The 27,638-nt window shown below is 47.7% G+C and overlaps 1 protein-coding gene and 1 non-coding gene across 2 annotated transcripts in view; one reads left to right on the top strand and one right to left on the bottom strand.

Annotated features, from left to right (window-relative positions):
• Atp8b1 (ATPase phospholipid transporting 8B1) overlaps positions 1-27,638 on the top strand; it is a 145,108-nt gene that overhangs the window by 13,565 nt on the left and 103,905 nt on the right. The gene's annotated exons all lie outside the window — the stretch shown is intronic.
• LOC123455238 lies at positions 1,589-1,785 on the bottom strand. Its single transcript, XR_006633779.1, has one exon. It is a non-coding gene; the product is annotated as a U2 spliceosomal RNA (small nuclear RNA).

Here is a 27,638-nt window from a genome sequence, read left to right as displayed (position 1 = left end):
ACACCCTCCCTCAACTTGAAGAGCTGTTGAGTCCTTGCCTAACCTGGGGCCTTCACAATTACTGCCTCCTCTCTGGAAGCTCTCTTCCGTAGAATGCTTCCACCTTTTCACTGGTGGTGGTGGTGTGTGCGGTGTGCTTGCAGATACGTGAATTTTGCATGTAGATGGGTATGTGTGTACGTGTGTAGGTAGATGTTGATTTGGGATGTCTTCCTCTCCCGTGCTCCACTTACGGAGAGAAGGTCTCTCACCTGAAACCAGAGCTTGTCCATTCAGTTAGTTTCATTAGCTAGCTAGTCCCAGCAAGCTTCGTTCTCCACCCCTGAACAGTGGAATTGTAGTCAGCCACTTCCACACCCACCCAGCATTTAGGTGCTGGGCATCTGAACTCAGGTTGTCATACTTTCATGGCAACCACTGTACCAACTGAGCATCCCCTGAAAGACTTTTTTTTTTTTTTTCTGAGGTAGGGTTTTACTCTAATCTAGGCTGACCTGGATGGAATTCACTATATAGTCTCAGGGTGGCCTCGAACCCACAGCGATCCTCTGACCTCTGCCTCCCGAGTGCTGGGATTAAAGGCGTGCGCCACCACGCCCGGCTGACTTTAGACTTTTGGCTCAGACTATCCAGTGAGAGGAGAGTCCTTGCACACTGTGCTCTCTGCTCTTTTTCTTGGGCTCATCATAGTGTGTTCCTGTCACTCATGCTCCTGGAACCCTCTCTGCCCCTGCATCTCCAAGACAGGTGAATGCTGTGCTTGCTGTCCCGTGAGGCTGCGCACTTCCTGGGGACACACGTGTTGGTCTTGCTGACTGCTTCCTGCTCGGTGGGTGGTTGGAGACTGCTGTGTCGCGATGGTGGCAGGAGATTGGTGGAGTAGTCACTGCCTGGGCCGGGAGTGAATGAGGGTCCGCTAACACGGGGGCGGGGGAGGTGCAGGCGGCTATGGGGCATAGGGGAGAGCTGCTGACTCCGTTCAGCAGTGTTGGCGAAGGAGACTCAGAGAGGAGGATGACTTTGAGCAGTGAGTTGGGGTCCCTCAGGCTCGAGTAAGGTTAAGAAGTTCCAGTTGGTACAGGTGGGAGAGATACTTGAAATTAGATGGATCCTAAAGGAAATAGGCTCTCAGACCATGTCCGCAGGTGGACGGCATGGAGCGTCCCGAGGGCGACAGCTTCCACAGTGGAGAGCAGCAGGGCTTCAGACGTGATGGATGATGGCTTTGGTCAGTGGTGAAATTCTCCATTTGAACTAGCCTTAAGCGCTGCTGGACTTTAGACGTCACTTTGAATTGCAAGGATGGAGAGAAGAAAGGAAGACCAGAGAGGAAATGACAGTATCTGTCATTTTATGTCCCTTGGTATGTGGTAGAGGAGCTGACTTCTGTCTCTTTCAGCATTTACATTTTAGTTTAGTGTTGTTTTATGGCTTAATACATGGCAGCTACAGTAAGACCTTACTTCAAAAAACCAAAAAAGGGGGCTGGAGAGATGGGTTAATGGTTCAGGCATTTGCCTGCGAAGCCTACCCAGGTTTGATTCTCCAGGACCCATGTTAGCTAGATGTAGAAGGTGGTGCATGTGTCTGGAGTTCACTTGCAGTGGCTGAAGGCCCTGGTGCACCCATTCTCTCTCTCTCTCTCTCTTTCTCCCTCTCTCAAATAAATAAAAACAAGTCTTTAAAAACAAACAAAAAGTCTTGTTCTCTGCGTACCTTCCCATATTATTAAACTGGTAAGAACAGACACTACACTTGATTTTAGCCAAAAGGCCAAGAAGTTATTCTCCCCACATTACTGAAAGGACAGAACAAACTAAAAAAAGGAAGCAAAGACCAGCTAAGGACTGGAGAGATGGCTCAGCAGTTAAGGTGCTTGCCTGTGAAGCCTAAGGACCCAGGTTCAATTCTCCAGCACCCACGTAAGCCAGAGGCACTTGGTGACACGTGTGTCTGGAGTTTGTTTGCAGTGGCTGGAGGCCTTGGCACATCCATTCTCTCTCCCCCCCTGCACTCTGCTTTCAGATAAATAAATAAAGTTATATTTAAAAAGCCCAGTTAAGCCACATGTCCTCCCTGTTCTGTGTCGGTCATCCATGTTAAAGGACCATGGTAGGCACCCTGATGGGTTATTATCTGTACCCATGCCCATGTGTGCATTCTGCCAGCTGCTCTCCCCCAACTCTTAAGTGCGTATTATCTGTTACTATTGTCTCTGGTGTGTTTTAGCCTGGACATTATGCTCCCTGTCACTCATGCTTCTGGAATCCTCTCTGCCTTCTGCCAGCCCTTCTATCTACAGAAAAGACAGAGTAGATTCTTTTTGTTAAAAACAAATTTCTGTCTGGGCATGGTGGCTCATGCCTTTAATCCCAACACTCAGGGGCAGAGGTAGGAGGATCGCGGTGAGTTAAAGGCTACCCTGAGACTACTTAGTGAATTCCAGGTCAGCCTGGGCTAGAGTGAAACCCTACTTTGAAAAACCAAAACCAAAAACCAAACAAAAAAAAAATCCAAATATTTATTTTTGAGGAGAGAAAAGTGACAGAGAGGCATGCATGCACGTGCCAGCGTCTACTGCTGCTGCAAATGAACTCCAAGCACATGTACCACTTTGTGCATCTGACTTTATGTGAGTACTGAGGAATCAAACCTGGACCAACCCAGTCTAGCAGGCTTTGCAGCCAAGTACCTTCAAGTGCTGAGCCATTTGCCCAGCCCATTCATTCTATTCTTGACTTTAAATACTCCTCAGACTGTGTCTCCTAGATGACGTCACACATGCCAGTGCCCAACTCTATGTCCTAAAGATCTGGATGTCAGCCAACATGCACATAGGGGAATTCCAGGGTATGGTCAAGACAAGGGGTGCTTGGAAGGCAGACAGTGTAAGACTGAACTCTTAATAGGATGGGACTTAGTGAGTTATCATTTCACCTGAGTGTATTGAAATGTCTGGAGCTGAGCCTATGTTGGGTGGGAGTGGTGGAAATAAATCAGTGGTATAACTGATTATACCACTGCCTACTGACCAATGAAATCACTATGGGAGCCTTTACCATTGCAGGCAGTCACCACGCATGTGTGAACAGCTGTTATCCCTGTAATAAGTACTTGGGAGGCAGAGGCAAAAGGATGGGAGTTCAAGGCCAGCCTCAGCTACCTAGCAAGTTTAAGGCCAGTCAGGCCTGGACTGCATGAGACCCTATCTCATGAAAGCAAAAATAGCCAGGTGTGGTAGTACACAGTTCTTATCCTAGCACTCAAGAGTCAGAGATAGGAGGATTGCTGTGAGTTTGAGGGCAGCCTGGAGCTACAGAGTTTCAGGTCAGTCTAGATTAGTGTGAGACCCTATTTCGAAAAAGAAAAGAAACCTAAGCCGGGCATGGTGATACACACCTTTAATCCCAGCACTTGGGAGGCAGAGGTAGGAATATCACTGTGAGTTCAAGGCCACCCTGAGACTACATAGTGAATTCCAGGACAGCCTGGGCTAGAGTGAGACCCTACCTCAAAAAACAAAAAACAAAAACAAAAAAAGGCAAGCAGAAAGTCCTGTGTCATATACCTTTTCTTTCTGAGGTTCCCCAAGTGACATCAAGTTATCACATCTATATTTAAGGTCAACTTTCTATCATTCTTGGAGATTTCTCATATCTGACCAGCTGTGGCATGTGAATGGTTTTCAAACCTGTTTTTGTTGTTTGTTTCTGGGTATGGTCTTGCTCTAGCCCAGGCTGACTTAGAATTCACTGTGTAGTCTCAGGGTGGCCTTGAAGCCATGCAGTCCTCATACCTCTGCCTCAAAGTGCCCAGCTACATCAAACCTGCGGTTTGACTTGCATACAGCTTGCTATCCCCAAACCAGCTCCTGTGAGCAGCACCGGCCAGGGCACATCTACCGGCATCCAGACTCCCTCACGTCGTGAGTCCAGGGAGTTCTGTGTAAGTCATGTCGAGTCGGGGATGGAGTCGGGGATGCGTCTGTTGAGACTGGATTCTTGATCACTTAAAAGTCGTTTCCTACTCAGGATGCCGAGCAGGCAGGCTGGGCAGACTGAAAAAAAAATTAAAGAGAAAAAGAAAGAGGAAATCACGTCTGTTTGAATGAACCCATGCACAGAGTAAATAAAATTTTTTATTTATAATGTATAATATACATTATGATGTATAATATTTATAATGTATAATTCTATTAACTCCTTTGGCTAAAGCTAATTAAGAGATTTAAAAAAAAAAATTGCTTGAGAAAGAGGGAGAGAGAGAAGGGGGGATGGGTGTGCCAGGGCCTCCAGCCACTGCAAACAAACTCAGATGCATATGCTACCCTGTGCATCTGGTTTACATGGATCCTGGGGAATCAAACCGAGATCTTTCGATTTTTTGCAGGCAAGAGCCTTAACCACTAACCCATCTCTCCAGTCCTAAAAGAGATTTTTGAGAACTGTGTAAAGTAAGGAGCAAGCCTGTGTAGCTGGGTTTGAAGTGAAGTCTCGGCCTTCAGCACAGTTGGCAGCTGTGGAATCCTGGCTGTCGAGCTGTTGTGGTGCCCCTTCCCTCCATCTTCCCAGAAGTTCTTTCCTTCCATCCGCCCCCGCCCGCCTGAGCTATGCCGGAAGCCAGCCGGTCTTAGTTTTAATTGTTAAATTCCCAAAACGTGAATATGTGTAAACATACGACAGGATGTTTCTCACAGCTGCTGGGAGAGACATGGGAGCCAGCCAGCTTGCCTCTCTGTACACACTGAGCAAACCCTATCACACCTTCAACCACATTTCCAGGCAAGTTACACATTTTTATTTTCAGAGGGCTTAAAAGAAGTTCACAGGTGGAACATATCTAAATCTTGTCAAGAACTTACTCCAGTGAGTGAAAGACTAAACAATGAACCTTCCCAACTCCAGATGAAGAAAGGTCTCTGTGCTGATTAACGTTTACCCAAACAGATTTACATGCACAGACAAACTCTTAGAGAATTAGAGGTTGGTAGTGATCCCTGTGTGAGAATCGGAACCCTGACTTGGTTGCTTGATGCAGCCTCTGAACTCTAGTGCTTACGTTTGGAATAAATTTAGCAAGAGAATGCTTAACAATATACCCAAATATTTCCCTTTCCTTTTCCTCCACAAGTGAGGAGTGATAATTAATCACCCCCAAAATGAGATAGAAACGCCATGTTCAACATTGCGAAGATTTAAAAAAAAAGCAAGCGTTTCGGATCTAGTGGACGCTGACGTGGATTCTGGATTTTATTTTGCCTCCCAGCAGCCTTCCAGCATCGTCCCTGACTGCGCATAACTCTGGGCCTCTCCGGAAATGGGCTTGACTGAAATGATTGCTCTCTGGTTTCCATCATACTGCTAGACTTTTTTTTTTTTTTTTTTTTTTAGGCTTGTCCCAGAAAAGCCTTCTCAGACTACTTTTGACCAAATTTGGGCCCTGATAAAGCCTCTTGGAATTCTTGGGTCATTTCTCTCTGGTTTTTGTTTTTACTACAAGAGTTCCTAGGCGTGCTCTACAAAAACCTTCTCAGCCTGCTTTTTGACCAAATTTGGATTCTCCTAAAGTATCTGCTAGAGCGCACTTCTGAGCACTGTCTTCTAGTGAGTGCCGCGTACAGCCGGGGCACCCTTCTCATAAGGAGACCACGGCCGGCAGTGGCTTTGCGTCCTGGTGAGTGCAGAGCTGAAGCGAGCGGAGCCGAGGCGCAGGAGTGGAGAAGGACGCATCATGTGCAGCGGGCACTGCGAGTGGGGCAGTGCTTGCCATGGCCGTGCCTTCCTGGCACGAGGGAAGCTGGAGGGTCTAGTCCGGAGAGCCTGTGTGGGTATTCATACAGGAGCTGGACTCTTCATAAGTATGCTCAGTTTAAGGTTATACCTTAAGAAAAGATAGTAGACACATTCTGGGGCATGCTTAGCTTCCAGGCACAAAGCGCACGTAGAAGATAGATTAAAGTGGTGGACAGGAATGCCTCGCAGCGCGTTCCGTTTGTACCATTAACTTGCAATGGAAGGGACATTGATACGGGAGTTTGCCCCTGCCAGAGCCTGTCTGGATGAGTGGCTAACAGGCCGTCTGAGGGCAGAGTACAAGGAGTTCAGTTCTATTGCTTGAGCCCTCTGGCTTTCTCACTTGCTCTGAGAGAAGCCACCTGCCATGTTGGGTCTGTCACACCGAGAGATGACGTGGCCAAGAACTGCAGTGGCCTCCAGCCAACGGCGCAGGCAGCACTAAATCCTGACAGCAGCCTGGGGAGTGAGCTTGGGATGGGATCCTCCCTGAGTGAACTTTCAGATGACTGTAGCCCGTTCAACACCTTGATTGTGGCCTTGTGAGAGATTATGAGCTGTGCCCAGCTTCCTGGAGTGTTTTGTTAAGCAGAAATGGTTCATATGAGAGCAGAGATTAAAGGTGCAATGGAGGGTCCCCTGCCTTGGGAGAGGTCACTGTCTACCTAAAGCAAGCTCTCTGGACGTGAGCGTCACAGGCTGGTGACATGGGGACCATGACCCTTTATTTATTTTCAAGCACAGAGAGAAAGAATGGGCCCATTGGGGCCTCCTGCCACTGCAGACAAACTCCTACTTCATGCATCTGGCTTTACATGGGTACTGGGGAATCGAATCCAGGCTGTCAGGCTTTATCAGAGAGTACCTTTCTCCAGCCCCAAGATAGTTTCTAAGCTTCAGTTTTTAATCTGACATTTTAAAAATTTACTTATTAGTTGATCAAAACGTCATCTTCATATGTACGTATGTATCTAAACAGACCTTGCAATGTGGCTGTTGCCATTACTAGGACAAAGCACCCGACCAAAAGTGGCTAATGGGCAGAAAGGTTTTTATTTTATTTTGAGCAGAGCCTGGACATTACCTCTGCCACAGCAAGGGGCTGGAGAGATGGCTCAGTGGTTAAGGTGCTTGCCTGCAAAACCTAATGACCTAGGTTTGATTCCCCAGTACCCACATAAAAGCCAGATCTACATAGTGGCTCATGTGTCTGGAGTTCACTTTCAGTGGCTGGAGGCCCTGGCATGCCCATTCTCCCTGTCTCCTGTATGATGTGCTTGTAAATAACTAATAATAACAGAGTACTGTTAAAAAAGGAAAAGGACAGTAAGAAAGCAAGCTGAGCTGTGGCTGGGGGAACAGGCTATGACAACCTAAAACCTGCAGCACATCTCCTCCAGCAAGGCTTCGCTTTCCAAATGGCCACCAGCTGGGGACCAAGCATTCAAGACACTTGAGTTTGTGGGGGACATCGGGTTCAAACCCACTACAGTGCCCTACCTGGCCTCAGACTCTTCATCTTCCTGCCTTAGCCACCTGGGTGGTAAGATTATAGGTGTGCACCACCCTCACCCAACTTATTTTTTAAAAATTATTTACTTATTTGAAAAAGAAAAAGACACACAGAGAGAATGGGTGCGCCAGGGCCTCCAGTCACTGAAAATGAACTGCAAATGAACTCCAGACACATGCGCCACCTTGAATATCCGGCTTATGTGGGGAATCGAGCCTGGGCCCTTTGGCTTTGCAGGCAAGCACCTTAACCACTGAGCTATCCCTCCAGCCCCCAGCTTAGTTTTTGAGTGAGTGAAACCAGCAGAAGGAAAGAACGGTACAGCATGGGTCATGCCTTCGTGTGTTTGCTCTCATCCTGGCTCCCCAGTTCCTTTTCCCAAAGCTCCCAACCACTCTCACTCCATTGGCTAACCCTTCAGACATGGTCTTCGCATTTGCCAACATGTAGATGCATATCACCCCCATTCCCAGACAAATGAGTAGAAGTTGGTCTCAGTTGCCTTTTTCAGGAGTCTGGGAGTCTGGTAGTTACAGAACAGATTGACCAGGTAGTTTCTGCCCTTGGATTCTGCTCTGAGCTCATTAGATAAGAAGTTAAATTGAGGAAACCGTTTCAAAGCCTTCATCAGAAAGGTAGGCAGTGGGTTGCGCAGTGGTGGCTTCCTGGAGTCTGTGGCCGTCCTATCTGGACTCCCCATTGCCTCTGGCCGTCCTATCTGGACTCCCATTGCCTCTGGCCGTCCTATCTGGACTCCCATTGCCTCTGGCCGTCCTATCTGGACTCCCCATTGCCTCTGGCCGTCCTATCTGGACTCCCCATTGCCTCTGGCCGTCCTATCTGGACTCCCATTGCCTCTGGCCATCCTATCTGGACTCCCATTGCCTCTGGCCGTCCTATCTGGACTCCCATTGCCTCTGGCCGTCCTATCTGGACTCCCATTGCCTCTGGCCATCCTATCTGGACTCCCCATTGCCTCTGGCCGTCCTATCTGGACTCCCATTGCCTCTGGCCGTCCTATCTGGACTCCCATTGCCTCTGGCCGTCCTATCTGGACTCCCATTGCCTCTGGCCGTCCTATCTGGACTCCCCATTGCCTCTGGCCGTCCTATCTGGACTCCCCATTGCCTCTGGCCGTCCTATCTGGACTCCCCATTGCCTCTGGCCGTCCTATCTGGACTCCCCATTGCCTCTGGCCATCCTATCTGGACTCCCCATTGCCTCTGGCCGTCCTATCTGGACTCCCATTGCCTCTGGCCGTCCTATCTGGACTCCCCATTGCCTCTGGCCGTCCTATCTGGACTCCCATTGCCTCTGGCCGTCCTATCTGGACTCCCCATTGCCTCTGGCCGTCCTATCTGGACTCCCATTGCCTCTGGCCGTCCTATCTGGACTCCCATTGCCTCTGGCCGTCCTATCTGGACTCCCCATTGCCTCTGGCCGTCCTATCTGGACTCCCATTGCCTCTGGCCGTCCTATCTGGACTCCCCATTGCCTCTGGCCGTCCTATCTGGACTCCCCATTGCCTCTGGCCGTCCTATCTGGACTCCCCATTGCCTCTGGCAGTCCTATCTGGACTCCCCATTGCCTCTGGCCGTCCTATCTGGACTCCCATTGCCTCTGGCAGTCCTATCTGGACTCCCCTTGCCTCTGGCCAGGAACATCCTGGTTCCCTGTTTAAAGACAGTTCTACAGGGGCACATGCTGTTGACCTTTTGGGTAAGGTGAGTAGTAAAAGTCACTCCGTATATTAACACTCTTTAAATTGTAACCAGTTGTGACACACATCTGCAGTTCTAGCATTTGTGAGGCAAAGGCAGGAGGGTCAGGAGTTCAAGATCATGCTTGGCAATGTAGAGAGTTTGAGGCCATTCTGGGCAATGTGAGATGATGCCTCAAAAAAAGAGAAAAGAACCCTTTGTATTATGACATGTTATTGTTACCAGGGTGGGGTTGTAACCCAGGGCCTTGCATATATTAAATGCTCTACCACTGAGCTACACCCTCCGTGTCTAGGTGCATTGCTTTTGAGTCTGGCTCCTGGTCACTTCTGAGGTGGCTGCTGGTTGGTAGAGAATGAGATCTAAGCAGAGAGGTGAAGGGGGACGGGGCTTGCTGTTGGCCTGTTTCTCCTGCTGGCAGTAGCGTGACAGTGTCCCAGTCGGCCAGGACAGTGCTTACGCCTCCCTGGCTGGCCTGAAGACCCTCTTGCCACACCCCCTAACCTTTTCCTGGCTCTTTCCTTTCTGCAAAGGGGAGGTAATTAAACCACATAATTAAAATATCTCTAGAGGACAAGGGAGCCTAGCCACATGCTATATGGAGACTAAGAAACACCTTAGAAGAAAGACCAAGGAATCGAGGTGGTATCATTATTACAGTCATTACCTTTAAAATTAAGAGGCAGTGTACCAGGCCACTGGAGGTGTTTAAAAAAAAAAGATCTGACCAGACCGGGCTGATCACAGACAGCACATTTGTTCCTCCGTGCAGTAATATCAGCAATCAGTTGAATCAAATTCAACATCACCTGCTTTGTGACACCACAGTGGTCAGATCGGCCAATCCTGTTGCAGTTACTGTTCTTGTACCTTTAGAAGAAAGTGGTGTACAAACACTGATGGATGTTGGCTGAGGAGTCAGTGACTCGTGTCCTTTGATTGCTTTCCAGGGCCATGCCTGCTCCTCGTCCTGGCATGGTCACCAGACAGTACCTTCAGATTTCAAACGGATGCTTAACTACTTCAGAACTCCCTGATGGAAGTGCTCGCTATAGATAGAAGAGCCAGTTTAAAAAAAAAAAGCTGGGCGTGGTGGTGCATGTCTTTATTCCCAGTACTTGGGAGGCAGAGGTAGGAAGATTGCCATGAGTTCGAGGCCACCCTGAGACTCCATAGTGAATTTCAGGTCAGCCTGAGCTAGAGTGAGACCAGCCCTTACCTCGAAAAAACAAACAAACAACAAAAAAAACCCATTCATCTGTGATCTTGACCCTACAGAGTAAGGAGTCTCCGTTAGCAACTAGGGAGATGGCTGACTTAGTATAGGGCTTGCGAGAGAAACAGGAGGACCCACATCCAGATCCCCAGCGCTCATGCCAAAGCCAGGAGCAGTGGCGCACACCTGTAATCCTCATGCGTGGAGATGGAGACCAGAGGGTCGCTGGGACTTGCTAGCCAGCTCGTCTAGCAGACTCAGTGAGCTCCAGGCTCAGTGAAAGCCCCTGCCTGCAAAATTAAGGTGGCGAGCCATGAGGAAGACACCCGACACCAACTTTTGGTTTCCACGTGCCCACACACATGCGTGCTCACCATACACAGTTTCCCTCCTCTTCCGTCCGTCCTTCTCTTCCCTCCCTCTTGCCTTCTTTTCCTTCTCCCTTCTTTTCCCTTTCCCCTTCCTCTCTCCCTCTCTCTGTTTTTTCTTCCCTCCCTACTTCCCTTCTTAGCTCCCTCCTTCCCCTCTCTCTCACACACCCTCTCCTTTTCCATTCCTTCCTCTCCCTTCTGATGTAGCAGATAGAAAACAGGAGAAAATTCCTTCCTTTGTGGTGACAGCGGTCAATCTGCTGAGAGACAGAATACGCTCATTATCGTAGAGCCAAAACAGGCCAAGGGCTGGGGAGGGGCACTTGGGAGCTGAGCACTTGCCCAGCCTACCCAGCTCTGGGCTCAATCCCCAGCATCACAGGGGAGGAAATATTAATGATACGTGCCATGGGGAAAATACATCAATGTAAGGAAGCAAAGGCTGGCAGTTTTATATTGGTGTCTAGGGGAAGTGTCATTAATAAGGTAACCTGTTTTTTTCTTAAGTCTTACTTCTTTATTTGCAAGGAGGGAGAGAGGACAGAGAGACAGACAGACAGAATGGGCACCCCAAGGCCTCCAACCACTGCAAAGGAGCTCCAAATGCATGCACTACTTTATGCATCTGGTTTTGCATGGCTGCCTAGTGCAACGGTTAGTAATTAGACAGGTTTCCTCAAAGGGCATCATCTGAGGGCTGGGGAGGTGGCCCAGCAGTCAGTCACTTGATTGCAAAGCCTGCCAGCCTGGGCTACATTCACAAGTGCCCATGAACAGCCAGATGTACAAAGTGGTGCATTTGTCTGGAGTATGTTTTCAACAGTAAGAGCCCCTGACAGCCTCTCTCAAATGAATAAGTGAAAATGTTAAAAAGTCATTTGAGGGCTGGAGAGATGGCTTAGCAGTTCAGGCATTTGCCTGCAAAGCCAAAGAATCCTGGTTCAATTCCCCAGGACCCACATAAGCCAGATACACAAGGTCGTACGTATATCTGGAGTTCATTTACAGTGGTTGAAGGCCCTGGCGTGTCCATTCTCTCTCTGCTTCTTTCTCTGTACCAAATAGATAAGATATTTTAAAAGAGAGTTGTCATTTGAGCTGAAGTGGAATGTTGTCACAGCAGAAAGTGGTTGCAGGAATACAGGCTACACAGACCTTAAAAGCCCACATGCCAGGTGGCTACGGGGACCAGGCAGGAGCACTGTGAGGGAAACAGAGTGAGGATGGAGGAGGTGGGAAGGAAAGAACAGGTAGACCCGAGGCTCACTATGAAAGGAAAGGAACCATGGCAAGGCTTTGGGCAAAGGCATAACCCATCTGAAATACTTTTCTGGAACAATCCTCTGCCTTCTATGTTGAAGTTGGAGTGCAGGTGATGAGGGCAGAGTGAAGGCGGCGGTCCGCAGCCACCTGGATTCCAGGTGCAAGATACCTGAGTTGCACCCAGGTGGGGAGCAGGCTTTGGTGGTAAATGTTACAAATTCTGGAAGCATTTGGGAGGTGGGGCCAGTAGGATTTGCAGGGAGGCGGGGGTTTAGTGGGGTGGGGGCGAGGAGAGTCTCTACACCTCCAAGTGTTGGGCTGCAACACTGGGTTTATGTTGGCTGTCAGTTCCACAGGACCCTGGATCCCTACGAGGGATCATGTAGATTAGGGTAGCTGTCTGTGCTTGTCTAGATGAGATTATCTTGATTAGCTTAATTGAAGTGGTAAGACCCACCTTAAGGGTGGGCTGGGTTCCCAGACTGTGTGAGAAGGAGAGAGTTGGCTAAGCAGTGGCGTTCGTCACTCTGCTTCCTCATGGAGCACTGAATGTGACCAGCTGCCTCAAGCGCCTGCCACCGTGCCTTCCCCGCCAAGACGGACTGTAACGTGGAACTGGAAACTGAAAGGATTTCTTCCACCCTTAAACGCCTCTCTGTTGGTATTTTGTTCTAGCCGAGAGAAACTGACTAATGCAGTGAGTTTCTTTGGGTCAGGTGGAAATCAGCAGGAGCCACCTTCCTCAACGAAAGCTAAGCGTGGCGAATACTGGTGCCCAGCATGGTCTGAGACAGGGGTGGGCGGTGGGGGGCCTCTGAGAACCCCGTTCTCGAGCAGTGCTCCCTCAGCAACAGAGACCAGGGCCTTCTTCCTGTCCCTCAGCCCCCAGACTCCTGGCCTCAGGAAATGCCAATGCTTACTCCGGAGGGTCTGTCCTTCTGCACCCGTTGGCCCCTTGCACCCTGTCTGCAGTGGACAGAGGAACTTTGCGCAGACCCTGCCTGTTCCTAGAGTGGCGGGTCAGGGTGATCATTTCCACAGTCAAGTTCTCATGGAGACAGTCCAGGTTTGGGTGGCCCTGGGCTCTTTGCACAGAGAATTCCTGGATATCTTGCCCTGGCTCCTTCCCCCTCTGTGGCTGCTTCAGATGTCTCAGGACATCTTCCAGGACTCTTCTCACTGCCCTGTGTCCTTTGATCCCGATACTTCTCTGTCACGATGTAAGTAAATCCACCCATGGGCCGGACTCCTGTCTGCGTCTCTTTATCTTAAGTTTCATAAGAGCAGGCGCTCCGTGGCTCACCAGCAGCTGACACGAAATGTTTGTCCTACGCAGGGGCAGCCTCTCATGGCCCCCAGTTGTTTCAGCACCCACATTCCAAGTTATTTTTATTTACTTATCATTAGCATCGTCATTAATTTTTGTTGTTGTTGTTTTTCGAGGTAACTTCTCATTCTAGCCCAGGCTGACCTGGAATTAACTATGTAGTCTCAGGCTAGACTTGAACTCACGGCCATCCTCCCACCACCTCAGCCTCCCAGTGCTGGGATTAAAGGTGTACACCCCTACGCCTGGCCATTCCAAATATTTCTAACCTTCCAGGTTTTCCCAGCCTTGCCTGGCCCACCTCGCAGTCTTCTCTCCCGTCCTCCTCCTCCTCGTCCCTGTAGCTTACACGGCAGTGACCCTCGTCCTCTGCTTCTCCATCATGGACTCATCTTTGCTCCATGGTGTTCCTCTCCTGAAAGCTTCGCTCCTCTTGCTTCCTACCTCCCATCCTGATGGGGCCCAGTGGGTATTCGAAGACCCCAGTGCCTTCCTTAACTCCGTCCTTCCCTGACAGTCAGGCCTTGTGGACACAGCTCCCCTCTGCACTCTCCATCGAGCACAGGGCACCGTGAGTTCCATCTGTGTGTGTTGGCACTGTTCCCACGCAGAGCCCAAGGGTGTGGGGATGGGACTTCTATCGCCTTTGGGTGCTTAACTGTAGATACTCGTGAACAGGTACATTCGTATATCATTTACGTCATTCATTTGCAAGTGTGTGGGGGGGCGGGCACAGAGAACGGGCACTCCAGGGCCTCCAGCCACTGCAGATGAACTCCAGCTAAGTGCGCCACTCTGTGCATGTCTTACGTGGGCACTGGGGATAGAACCCAGGTCATTAAGACTTTGTAGGCAAGTGCCTTGACCTCGGAGCCATTTTTCCAGTCCTGGTTTACGTCTTTTATATATTGATCTTCATATGTTTCATATACTTGAACACACTCTGTACTTTTAGGAATTTATCTTGTTGTTGGTTCACTGATGGTAAGTCTTTACAAAGATGGATCTGTGTGCACACGGGGCACATGTCATGGCATGCATAGGGAGGTTGGAGGATAACTTCTCGGTGTTGGTGCTCCTCCTTCTTGGAGACAGCCAGACTGCAAAAGCACATCACCCTAGCTGGTCTTTGGGCTTTGGAGTCTGCTGGCTCTGTGTCCCATTGTCTCAGGCTCCCTGGGATGGCAGATGTGTGTGCCACTTTGCATCTGGCTTTACATGGTTGCTAGGAAGGTGAACTTGGGTCAGCAGGCTTTGCAAGCAAGCAAGTACCTTGAACCACTGGGCCACTTCTGTCACCTCTGCAGCCAGCCCTAACATTTCAGCGTTTATCGGTTGATCTCTAAGAACTTTAGAAACTTTGTATTCTATACACTTCATGTCGTTCATATGTTCATGTCTTCATATGTCTCTAGATAGGAGGAATATTTTTCTAATTGGGTTGATTTTTGTGGAGGGAATGAAGAGAGGAGGTTTGCATCTTAGGAAGCTTGTATCTTAGCGTTCATCTTGATTCTTTTGTAGGCACGCTGGTGGTTTGACTCAGGTGTCCCCCATAAACTCAGGGGTTCTGAATGCTGGGTTCCCAGCTGATGTAGATTTAAAAATTAACACCTCCTGGAGGCAGATTATTGTTGAGGGCGGGCTTATGGGTATTATAGCCAGTTTCCCCTTGCTAGTGTTTGACATACTCTCCTGTTGCTATTGTCCACCTTATGTTGACCAGGGGGTAATGTCCACCCTCTGCTCATGCCATCATTTTCCCTGCCATTGTGGAGCTTCCTCTTGAGTCTGTAAGCCAAAATAAAACTTTTTTTTCCCCCACAAGCTCCTTTTGGTTGGTTGATTTCTACCAGCAATATGAACCTGACTGCAACAATAAAGTGGTACTGAATGGGATTGCTGTTAGACACCTGCCTGTGTGGCTTTGACCTTTTGGAGCTAATTTTCAAGAGGAATGTGGAAGGATTTGAAACCTTAGCCTAAGAGATGCCTTGCAGTGCTATAAATATAGCTTGATGGACTATTCTGGTCAGAGTTGAAAGACCTGAATGCAGTAAGAACCATAGACTGTAAGGGTTGCCTCAAGAGGTTCCCTCTTGAGAGAGAGCTTTGCTTGGACTGGGCTAGCAGTTTATATGAAAAGCTTGTTGTTATGTCCTGAGAAGTTGTGCAGGGTTGCTTTGCATAGAAATGAACTGGTGTGAGCAGAAAGATATGGCACAGGAAAAATGAAATCTTTGGGCCAAAACTGCTGCCCATTCACCTGCAAAATTGTTTGAGAGATAACAACTATTGAGATTGGGCCAGCTGACCTGTGTTGGGGCAACAGGAAGAATGTAGACTCTTGAAGGGGCCTGAGTACTCAAGGAGTGTCCTCCTCTTTCAAAATCTGCTTTATTCTCCCCTGATTAACAAATTGTTACCTTTCCTTGTATTGTGGAGTCTAAGAAATGCAGGAAAGAGAGGGTCATTGAGTTTGAAACATGGTCTTGTGTTTTGGAAATAGCCATGGGCAGTTTGAAGCAGGTTTGCTGGATGCCTGCATGGAGACTCAATGGAGCCATGATGATGAACTGTGGATTGCAGCGCAGACCCAGGGGAGATGCCAGGACCACGAAATGGCTGCTGAGGAAAGCTGCCGGCCTGGATGAAGTTTTCCAGGACTGTTAGTAGCCTAGCCGGAGGGGCAGAATTGGAATTCCAGAGACTTGTTGCTGGTTAGAATTATCGGACTTGGAGATTTGTCACTGACTAAAGTTGTTGGACTTGAAGCTGCAGAGTTTGTTTGCCCTGGTTGTTTTAAATCTTGTAGTAGGTGAATATTTCTTAGCTATGCCCTGTGCCATCTTTTGCAGTGTGAATGTTTATTCTGTGCCATTATGGGTTTTTTGAGGTTATATTTTTGGTATTATGGCTCAATTAAAAGACCTTGAATTATGGGGATATATGAATATCATTTGCATTGATAAAAACTATGGGGATGAATGCATTGCATTTTACATCACAGATGGTTATCAGTTTATGGGGGTCATGGGCGGAATGTGGTTGTTTGATTCAGGTGTTCCCCATAAACTGATGTGTTTTGAAATGCCCTTTTTGCCACATAAAGTAACATATTGGAAGAGAACATCCTTGGTGGGTAGATTGATCTAGGCATGCCCCATAAACTTAGGTGTTCTGAATGCTAAATTCCCAACTGATGAAGGTTTGGGAATTAACACCTCCTGGAGGCAGTGTATTGTTGGGGCGGTCTTCTGGGTGTTCTAGCCAGTTTCCCCTTGCCAGTGTTTGGCATACTGACCTGATGTTGGCCAGGGGGTGATGTGCACCCTCTGCTCATGCCATCGTTTTCCCTGCCATCATGGAGCATGAACCTGACTGCAACAGACACTGAGGAGGTCAGTAACAAAATGTCAACGTTGAGCTCAGATTACTGGAGGAGGGTTTGTTCTTTGGGTTAGTTTTTGCTTTTAGTGTCACTTTAGGGAAGTCTTAAAGTACCTGGTAGGCAAGTTCAGTTGAACCAATATCACAAACCTCTTTGGATTATGGACTTTGTACATGTGCTTGCCCAGAGTCCCTGTGTTCATTACTAGGTTTTATTTTCCTCCTCTCCTCTCTTTTCCTCGCCTCTCCTCTCTTCCCCCTTGCTCCCCTCTCTTCTTGCCTTTCCTTTCTTTCCTCCCCTCCCTTCTTTTCCCTTCCCTTCATTTCCCTTTCCTTCCCTCCCATTCTATTCTTCCTTCCAGTATGGTCTCATGTAGTTCAGCTCACCTCCAACTTGTGAACCCCCTGTCTCAGCTTCCCAGGTGCAGGAATTACAGGACGAGTCACCATGCCTCCAGTTCTGTCACTGTGATGTTTGTGGTGGGCACAGGGCACTGAAGCCGGGGGAGCTCAGTGCCAGGGGCTGGAGTAGAGCCTGGTGGTTCCCTCCCAGTCATGTCTCTTGAGTGTTTTGCCTCAGGCTCTGTGCTCTTCAACTTGGAATTCATATTTCTGGTTGTTTCTAACAGCACTGCTAAGGGTGCTCGCTGCCATCTTGGACAGGTCATTTATCTTCTCCTCAGCTTTGGACACCAAGGGCATTCTGATCAACTTGGCACTTTCCGGGGTGGAGACTAGGACTGAGGTTCCAGCCCGCGCACGCTGCCGCTTTGGTGTATGGACTGAAAGGTGGCAGATCAGGGCCACCAGCTCGTCACTTATCAAAAAGGGAATTCCGCAGTTGGCTTTGAAATGCACGTATGCAGAGAACAGCTTCTCAGTATGATTTTTTTTTGGAAACTTGAGTAAAGAAATTTGGTAAGGTCAGGTCATTTGAGAATTATAAAGAAGGTGGGAAGGCAGGGAATCGAGTGGTAATATGATATGCACTGTGCCCAGTGCCAAGAGGGACAGACAGTGTTGAGCTTATTCCATGGAAATGTGTGAGGGAATCCTGATGTAGCCTGTAAAGTAAGTGTCTCATCTCCATCAGAAATAGCTCTCTTCATCTATTCTTGTCTCTTTTGGAAACAGCTTCATGTTGCTGTGAAAATAGACTTCCCATCTTAATTTCCCATCCCCTGTGCTCAGCCCTGACTTGCGCCTGGCAAGAACTTGAAGTCCATACCCCTGGTTCAGAGGCGACATTCATTACTTGTGCCAGACTGTGTCTGTGTTCTGCTCTGTCACACTGGGCCATGCCAACGTGTTGTCACCTGTGAACTTGGGATCTGCACTTGGCACCCTGGAGGAATGAGCCGGTTAGATGTTGATGCCTGGGCAGGGCCGGCCCAGGAAGAGAGGGAGTAGGAAGGAAGGAGTGAGGCATCGTGGGGCAATCAGGACTCATGTCTGGGGATGAGGAGTTAGCTGAACTAGAACTTGCCCACTGTTTGGCTGTCTGAAGTAATATAGACACCTGGATTTTTAAAAAATCATTAACCTATTCACTCCTTTGAGAGAAAGAGGGAATGGGTACTCCAGGGCCTCTAGCCACTGCCAATGAAATTCCAGACCCCCTGTGCATCTGATTGACATGGGTCCTGGGGAATTGATCCCAGGTTCCTAGGCTTCTCAGGCAAATGTCTTAACTGCTAAGCCATTTCCCCAGCCTTTTTTTTTTTCCTTTTTTCTTTTTGAGATGTCCTTCCCTTAACCTGCCTGGGCCAGAGAGTGTTGAACTAAGAGAGGCTGTGTCTGACCTGCCTATATATTGTTACTCAAAGCTACCTGTCCTTTAGCATGGGGACCAGACACCCAGGCAGCCTGGGAGGACCCAGGCCACTTCATATTCTTCAGGAGAAATGCAGGGTGGCCTCTTCCTACTTAGGCTTCTCTGTGCCTTCCCAGGAAACTGGCAAGGTAAGCATCACCTCTCAGATGCTGTTTATAGAAATTACTACCCACTTGTACTTTGTGGGCTTTGTAACTGACTAGAGTGACCACCGCTATGGTCAGCTCAAGGGTTAAACTTTGCTCCTGGGTGTGTATTTCACGTTATAGCATAACTCATTTCCTCCTCAAATCAATTTCCATTTTTGTCCTTGGCGGGGCCCCTTTCCAACTTGGCATGCCACTGTCTCTCGGTTTTTATATTTAGCATCTAAAATAAGGATTAGCTCATGTAGTATTTTCAGCCCCACATACTCATTTTGGTAGGTAAAATACACAATAGAGAAAGCTGTAAAAGCTTAGTTATTTTGGCACATAAGCTGTAAAAAATTGCCTTTTAGGATTTTAATCAGGGGTATATTTTTCCTTTCTCAATTCCTGCGGCCAGCTATTTTTAGGATTTAGGGATGGAGAAAAAAGTATTATTCTAGGACTCATCTTAGTGGCTAGGAAAAATATGATCTCTCCTTCCAAAAGCAGAGCCTAGGATATTTGTAGCTTGAATATATATTAGGAGGAATTGATCACTGTCTAGCTTTATGCTCTAAGATATTGCTCTTTCTGTTACAGTATAAAAGTGTAAGCATTTTAGTGGCTGGCCCTGGTGCACCCATGCTCTTTCTCCCTATTTTTCTTTCTCTCAAATAAAGGAGAAAACATGAGCATTTTATTGAATGATAGCTTACACCTGTTGCTTGCAAGTTCAATGCTCTAGATGCAAGATGCCTGGCGAGCCTTAGCTCCAGTCCTCCTGATACCCACTTAAGCTTCCTAGACTAGACCGCTGGATGTTTGAGATGGTACAAGAGCTCTGTGGCTGGCCACTAGCCATATGTAGCTGGGAGAGCCTTGAAATGTGCCAAATGTAAATGAAAAACTTGCTTTTAAGGGAAACTGGCTAATTTAAATAACTTCACATGGCTGGTGGCTACTGTATTGGACAGCACGTTGGGCCTGGACTGTTCTTGCCCGGAACAGCATGAGACTCGGGTAGCAGGAGGCGTTCTGAGGAGCTAGAGCTTGCACCTGGGAGACAGTTCTAGAAACAGGCAAGCATGTGCCTTTCTATCTGCTTTCCTAACCCCTGAGGCTCTGAGTGTGTTGGATGTAAGCCCTCCCAGGAATGGGCTAGCCTCAGTGCCGAGAGATTCAACTGTTTAACGTTTTTGCCACTCAAGGTTAGCAGAGGCTGGCTCCCCATTGCCCTGAGGATCAACTCGGGGCTGCTTACGGCTCATTATTACGGCCTGTCTCACCCAGCTCTCAGTCCCTCACTCATTACTCTCCATCACCTTTAGCCACCATGCCATGACTAAGAAAGACTTTTCACTTCCAAGAGCAGTGTGTGATCCCATCTCTAGACCTCTAGAAACTACTGTGTCCGCTGCTGGAATGCCTGCCCCTCACCTGGCTCATTCCTGCATGTTCCGTGGGTCTCAGTTGAGATCTGTCCTACACTCCACTGGGGGTTCTTGAGCTCTTGTCACACAGATGGGTGGCCTGACTGGAATACATCCCTCAGTGGGTCCCTGTCATAGCTACCAGATGGTTATTTACCCATACTTCTGAGGCTGCTCTTTGTACCAGCAGCATTGGCATTAGCCGTGAGCTTGACCCAGCTTAGCCCAGGACTCCTGAAGGTGAGATGCTGAGGGTGGGGCCTGGAAACTTGCATTTAACTAGCCCTCCAGGGTATTAAGATGCACATTAGAGTTTGAGAACCACTGGGAAGGCCCCTCAGCTCCATGAATGTAAGGTCCGGTGTCTTCAGGTTTGCAACACTACTCCTAACACATCTTGGCTCAGAAGGGTGGATGTTCAGGAAGACATGTAGGCCAGAGATCTGTTACTGTGTGCAACTTGTCTGGTCTGGACTTCTTTTTTTTTTTTTTTTTTTCATCTGATGTCAATGTTAATCTCTTCTTTCTCCAGAAATGGCATATAACAATGAAGTCCTTTCTAAAATTATTATTGAGTCTGGTGGTGGTATATGTCAGCATTTGGGAGGCCAAGTCCCTGTCAACTTCCCTTCTTTCTCTATCGCTGTACCTCTCTCCCTCTCCCTCCCTCCCCTCTCTCTATCTCTCTCTCTCTGTCTCTCTCTACCTCTGTCTCTGAATTTGAATGCTCTGGGATCCTAATCAGTGGAATCATGCAGTGTTTGTTCTTGTGTCATTGGCTTGTTTCACTTAACACAGTGTCTTCAAGGTCTATTGTATCGTGCGCAAAGAATTCTATGTTAAGGCTTAATATTTCATTGTACATGTAGCCCACATCCTGTTTATCCAGGCATCATGAACATTTGGGTCACTTCTGCTGTTTGGTTTCTGTGAACACTACTGCTAAGAACACAGGTGTATAAATTTGTACTCGAATCCCTGCTCTCAGGTTTTTGGTTAGAGGCCCAGAAGTGGAATTGTTAGAACACTATGCTTATTTTTTTTTTAAAGAAATTGGCATCTCTTCTCTGTATAAAATAGTCATACCATTTAATATCCCCACCAGTCATGAGCAAGGGTTTCAACTTTCCCACATACTCAACAATACTTATTTTCTATCTTTTAACAATTTAATACTTGAACAAGAAAGCTGAATTCGAGAGTAATTTCAGAAAAGAAGATACACATCTCCCAATCATCTGTGTATTGCACTGATCAGTCGAAAGTTCCTCAGAACTCCCGTTGTATAGTAGGGTGCCTTGCTGAAAGAAATGAAGCCACTCATGTGTATTGCACTTGATTTCATTGGATTGTAACACAAATTAAAAATTGTTAGAACTTGGAAAATGCACATGAGATCTTAATATTCAACTATTGTTATAATTTTCACAAATTTGATATAATTTGTAGAAATGGCTCTATCCTTAGAGAATTTTTATTATTTTTTTAAAGCTTTATTTTTTCTCAATTTTTAAAAACATTTTCCATGATTATAAAAAATATTCCATGGTAATACCCTTCCTTCCCCCCTTTTCCCCTTGGTAATTCCATTCTACATCATATCCCCTCCCCATCATCTTTAGAGAATTTTTTTAAAAAAAATCATTCTTTTTTCATAATTCATGTCAAAGAAATAGCTAGAAAACTGTGCATGTGTGTGTTCAGGAAGCTTTTTTTTTTTTTTCCTCACTCGGTTCTCCTTATTTGAACCCCTGACGTTCATAGTACTTCAAGTGCCAGTTGTCTTTAGATCAAGCAATATAATCTTTATCAATGACTGGCTTTCGTCCTTTAGATCTTCAAGAAACTGAGGTTGCCGGGCCACAGAACCTGTGAGTCATCACATTTGGAAGCACATCACATTGTCAGGCACACTTAAGGGCTTGGTAGTTAGAGTGACAGAAATGTCCTTTGTACTCTGAGGAAAATTGGAACAGCAAAAACGTCAGTCATGTTTTCTTGGGTATTTGGCCATGTGCACCCTTGTGCCCTGTGAGCATCGCCTGCTAGTTGCGACCTTAGGAGCACGGACTGTCAAAGGCTTTCCCCCCAGTCCCTCCTGCACTGCCTCGGGTGCCCAGCCTCCAGAGCTCCCTCAGTGGCAGAATGTTTCCATGTTGAGCTGTGGAGTGCCCAATGCCAAGGGCAAACCCAGTGCAAACCCTGCACTTCAGCTGACGATTGACCGATCACGTGTAACAGACGCGCCGCACTAAGTCAAGATGTCAGTGACTGGGACATGGAGGGCGGGCAGGGCCCAGGGCCTAGAAAGGAGTTCTCTGTCCTTTCTGTTCGATCGTTCTGTAAACAGAAAACTATTTTTAAAAACCTGGCTTATTTAAAAAAGAGCAAAAGAAATTTAGGAAGGAGGGAGAGAGGGAAGGGAAGAAAGGAGGAGGAGAGAGGGAGGGAAGGAGGAAGGATAGAAAAGAGAGAGAAAGGAAAGGAAAAGAAAGACAAGAAGGAAGAAAAGTTGCGTCATAGAATTGGGGAACTGAGAGCTAGAGGGACCCCAGGCCACTTTTGGCTTAGCAAGGCCTGGTCCAGGCTCAGCAGCCTGTTATGGTTGAGATCCTGTGGTCAGAGGCCAAGAGCCCTCAGAGCCCGCATTGACTGATGATGACCTGAGCCCGCTTGGGGTACGCCCTGGTTCAGACCCCATAGCTACTGGCTGCATTAGAGTGTGGTCCCTTCTACTTACCCCAGGGATGCCCATGCACCCGTGGTGGAGTCAGGTAAGGTGGAGAACTGCTGTAGTGCCAGCACCTGGGAAATGGAGGCAGGAGGGTCGCAACTTCAAAGCCAGCTTGGCTCTACAGGGAGACCCTGTCTCACTTAAAAAAAAGTCATGCTCAGGGTTAGTCATTTGTTTTCCTCTGAATTCAGTGTATTGAAGAGATTGGGGAAAGCCAAGGGCCACAGCGGCTCCTCTTCCTTGTTGGTGTTAAGGGGTTTAGAGGGATTACCTGCTTGTGGTGCTTTTGAACTCGGTGATAAAGTGAGGGGACCTCCAACAGCTCTCTGGGAAGGATGAGAAAATAGTGCCAGTCAGAGCAGATGACCTTGCGCAGGGCAGGGCCAGGCATGGGCTTCCAACAGCATCAGAGGATTGTTCTGAGTCATTCAAGTAACTTCTTTTCCTGGTTTCCTTTATGGCCACTTGATACAAGCTGCCAGATACTTGTCACAGATAAAAAAGGGTCACAAACTGATCTTTCTGTTATATTCCTGTGAGTGTTTACCTAGTTGCAGCCATTACCTATCATGCTCTGTAATGTCCACCGCCTCAGGTTGAAATGTTGCCTGCGCAAGGCCGTGGCGAGGTGATTCACAGTGATTTTGCATCAGCTCTGAGTAAGCTGAGCCCTTAAAGAAAAGCTCGGTTTTAAGGGTATATATGGGGTTGTTGGCGAGGACTTCTTAGGTTTTAAGGATATATGGGGTTGTCGGTGAGGACTTCTGCCTTGGAGAACAGAGAAGAAGACAAGCCTTCATGGTGGGACCTATGATTTTCTTAAAAAAAAATTCCAAAAACCAGGTACAGTCAGTCATTGCTCTAATCCCAACCCTAGGGAGCTTGAGGCTGAAGGCTCAAAACTTCAGGCCAGCCTGGGCTGTATAGCAAGACCATGTCACAAACACCAAGCCAAAACCCAAGGGCTTCTGTGGAAGGGGAATGGGGGGGGGGGACAACAGAAGGTAATGGAAGGGGTTATGATCGAAATACATTATGTGGGCTGGAGAGACGGCTTAGGTTCCCAGGACCAGGTAGACCAGATGCACAGGGGGGCGCATGCTCCTGGTGTTCGTTTGCAGTGGCTGGAGGCCCTGGTGTGCCCATTTTTTCTCATAAGAATAAAATATTTTTAATATATATTATGTGCATATATGAAAATTGTCTATAAAAAGTGATCCTTAGTAGCTTCCAGAAAAAAAAAGTAAAAAAAAAAAAAAAAAACAAGTAAAAAAGAAAATAGGAACCATGAGTGTGTTATAAAATTTACTTACTTTTATGCCAAGAAACCCAGGAAGAACAGTTTCCATAGCATGGTGGGAGCCAGGAGAAGGGGCTCTGTGAGGAGCACCTCTGTCTAGCTGTAGCTCTTTGCATACTTTTGGTTTGGGGAAGCAAGTTCTCCCACATTCAAGACATAATCTAACTCAATAGAGGTAGAAATGAGGACCCTAAATCAAAAAATAAAACAAAATGAACTAGCCTTCTTATATTTCAAACAAGTAACATGGTCACAAAGAGCACAGGGCAAAGGAGAGAGTCTGAGAAACCGTGAGCCAGCACTTGACATGGATGTCCAGTCCTGGAGCTGCGTCAGGTGGTGTCCTGGCTTGAGCGTGAGGTCTGCAGCTACTGGCGCTGCTGTGGCCGGTCGTGGAACCTTTGGGGCGCAGGGTCTCGCTGGCCACCGTGCACCATGCGGGCTTTGTGGGTGATAGTGTCTGCTCAGGTGCAGTTGTGCCATATTGCTCCCTGATGCACCGCCAGGTGAGGAGCTCAGCCACAGGCTCCACCAGGCCATCAGGGACCCAGTTACCCCCGCTGCCGGTGTCCTCCCTGCTGTGATGGACGCTTTCCCAAGCTATAAGCCAAAGTCTTGATTTACTTCGGCCGTGAACTTTGTCCCAGCAATGAGAGAAGTGTATGGGGCAGGGGTGAATGATAAAGAAGTCTCGAGCTGGAGAGATGGCTCAGAAGTTAAGGCACTCACCTGTGAAGCTTAAGGACCCAGGTTTGATTCCCTAGTACGCTATAAGCCAGATGCACAAGGGGGTACATATGTCTGGAGTTCATTTGCAATGGCTGGAGGCCCTGGTGTGACCATTCCTCTCTCTCAAATAAAAATTAAGAATATATTTTTTTAAAACTTTAGTAAAAAAAAAAAAAAGGGGGGGAGTAGTTAGGGGTAAAGAAGTATGATACAAGAATGCCACTTTCTCTCACATGCTTTAGGGAAGGAACATGTGTGCATGCCATGTGCTGGGAAGATCATGTTCGATAATGCAGGCAGAGTGCAGTGTGTGCATTACACACACACATACACACACACACACACACACACACGCACGAGCTTATAAAGCAAGTAAGATAAGATGCAAACAGCAGGTGACTGGTACATTGTTTGCAAAAGATTCCTAGTGAAGAGATGTCTGGTTTGCCAGTTATTTCTGTTGTCTCCTCTGTAAGAAGTCAAGGGTGTTTGTCCTGACTTGGAATGTTGAAGATAATGCCCTGTATTGATCCACTTGAGAGTGTTCTTTGACTCTTGGCTTTTTTTTCTTAACAGTTGATTGACAACCTCCATTCATACACACAATGTGGCTGATCACAGTCCCCTCCCACCAGCCTCTTTCGACCCCCCCCCCCCCGCCCTTCTTGGCAGGCAGCTTTGGACCTGTACCTGGTACCCGCCTGCGTCCCGTCTGCCCTCCGGTGCGTGTGTGTTCTAGTGAAACGGACACGTGAGCACCAGAGTGGGGGGTTGGGTACTTTGGGAGGGAAACGGCTCAGCTGCTTGGCTGACTTGCTTCTTTTATGCTTATTATTGATTAGAAACTTTGTGTGGACACATCGTAGGTTGGTGCCATCTTTTCCCTCCTTCCTGCCCCCATTCCACTGAGGGCCCCTCGGTGGCACTGCTGGTGTGCCCCGTGGGTTGTGGGTTGTGAGAGCGGCAGTCAGTCGTTGCGGAGGTTGGGGGCAGTCCCCCTGGATATTCCCTCCACCCTGTGGCTCTCGCAGTCTCTTCCGCAAACTCCCTGAGCCACGGCGGTGTGTTTTCAGTCTACTCCAGTGTTGTGTTCTCGGCAGCTCTGGGTTTCTGCTCTGGTACGTTTTGCGTGTCCTCAGTGTGACTTCACGAAATCACTTGAAGGTCCTCCAAGCCGCCTCCTAGTCGTCTTGTTGGGAGCAGCGATGGGATTTGATGGAGGCTTCCCAAGCTTAGATTCCCGAGGTGCGGGCTGGGCAGGGAGGAGCCAGGCTGCCTGGGAGGGAACTGTGACCATTGAGTCTGTGGATGTTCCACGCGCAGCTCCTCCTTGGGTTGTCTTGCTGTGAGGTTGCCGGACTTCCTAACTTGAGACCAATTAGAAATCTGGATTTTTTTTTAAATCAACATAATTTAAAAAAATGTTTCTGATACTCTTGTATGTATTTATTTGCAAACAGAGACAGAATGAGATAGAGAAGAATAATGGACACACCAGGGCCTCCAGCCACTGCAAACGAACTCCAGATGCATTTGCTACTTTGTGCATCTGGCTTTATGTGGGTACTGAGGAATCGAACCCAGGTCATTGGGCTTTGCAAGCAATCCCACTGAGCCATCTCTCCAGCACCACAAATTTTAAAAATTAAGAAAAGATCATGCAAGTACATGCACATTGAGTATATCCCCGCACCCCACCCTCTCTTCCCTCCCCCCCTAGTATTGGGCCCTTTAATGCCCTAGACAGCTCACTCCTACTTTCTTGTCATACGTACACACACAGTTTTGTGCACTTGCATGAGTCTAGGAACTACAAGTGAGAGAAATCATTCCAGGCCTAGAGAGATGGCTCAGTGGGTAAGGCACTTGCCTGCAAAGCCTAACCACTTGGATTCAGTTCCCCAGTACTCACATAAAAGCCAGATGCACAAAGTGGTGCAGGCTTCTGCAGTTCCTTTCTGTGTCTGGAGTTTCTTTCCAGCAGCTGGAGGCCCCAACACACCCATTTTCTTTCTCTCTGTCTCCTTTCCTTCCTTCCCCCCTCTCTGCTTGCAAATAAATAAAAACTTTTTAAAAAAAAAATTTGATGTTGTTCTTTCTGAGATTGGCTTAATTTGCTTAATATGGTCATCTCCAGTTGTATCTATTTTCTTCCAAACAACACACTTTGTTCTTTTGGACTGAGCACAATTTACTTGTACCTAGAAATCACATTTTCCTTATTTTTTCCTTTGTTGTTCAACACCCAGCTCCTCTATAGCTCAGCTGCAGTAAACATTGATATGAGGTGTCTCTGTGATATGCTGACTTGGTGTCTTTTAGGTAAATGCCCACAGGTGGGCCATATAGAAGTCCATTTTTAGGGTCTTTTTTTGAGATAGGGTCTCACTGTAGCCCAGGCTGACCTGTGGTCTCGAACTCCCAGTGATTCTCCTACCTCTGCCTCCCAAGTGCCGGGATTTTAAAAGATGTCTACCATGCCTGGCTATTTGTAGTAGTTTTAAAAATATTTTTATTCATTTGTATGAGAGAGACAGAAAGATAGCAAGGGCAAGCACATCAAGGCCTTTGGCCATTGCAAATGAGCTTCAGAGACCAGGGCCACTTGTGCATCTGGCTTTATGTGGATGCTGGAAAGTCAAACCCAGGCCACCAGGCTTTGTAAGCAAACATTTGTACACTGAAACATCTCCCCAGCCTGACTTTGTTTTTCGAGAAGTCTCTATACTGGTTTCGGTAGTGGCATATATGAAGGTTCCCTTTGGTCCACATCCTTGCTACAACTTAAAATCAACAAAAATGTCACCCTTTGGTGAGCTTCGAAGCAGTTTTGCTCGCCTGCCCCGTGGTGATTTCTGAGGTGTAGAGACTGCAGAGGCTGGCAAAACTG

Source organism: Jaculus jaculus, chromosome 15, assembly GCF_020740685.1.
Source record: "Jaculus jaculus isolate mJacJac1 chromosome 15, mJacJac1.mat.Y.cur, whole genome shotgun sequence".
NCBI lineage: Eukaryota > Metazoa > Chordata > Mammalia > Rodentia > Dipodidae > Jaculus > Jaculus jaculus.
This window is presented reverse-complemented; position numbering and strand designations above follow the sequence as displayed.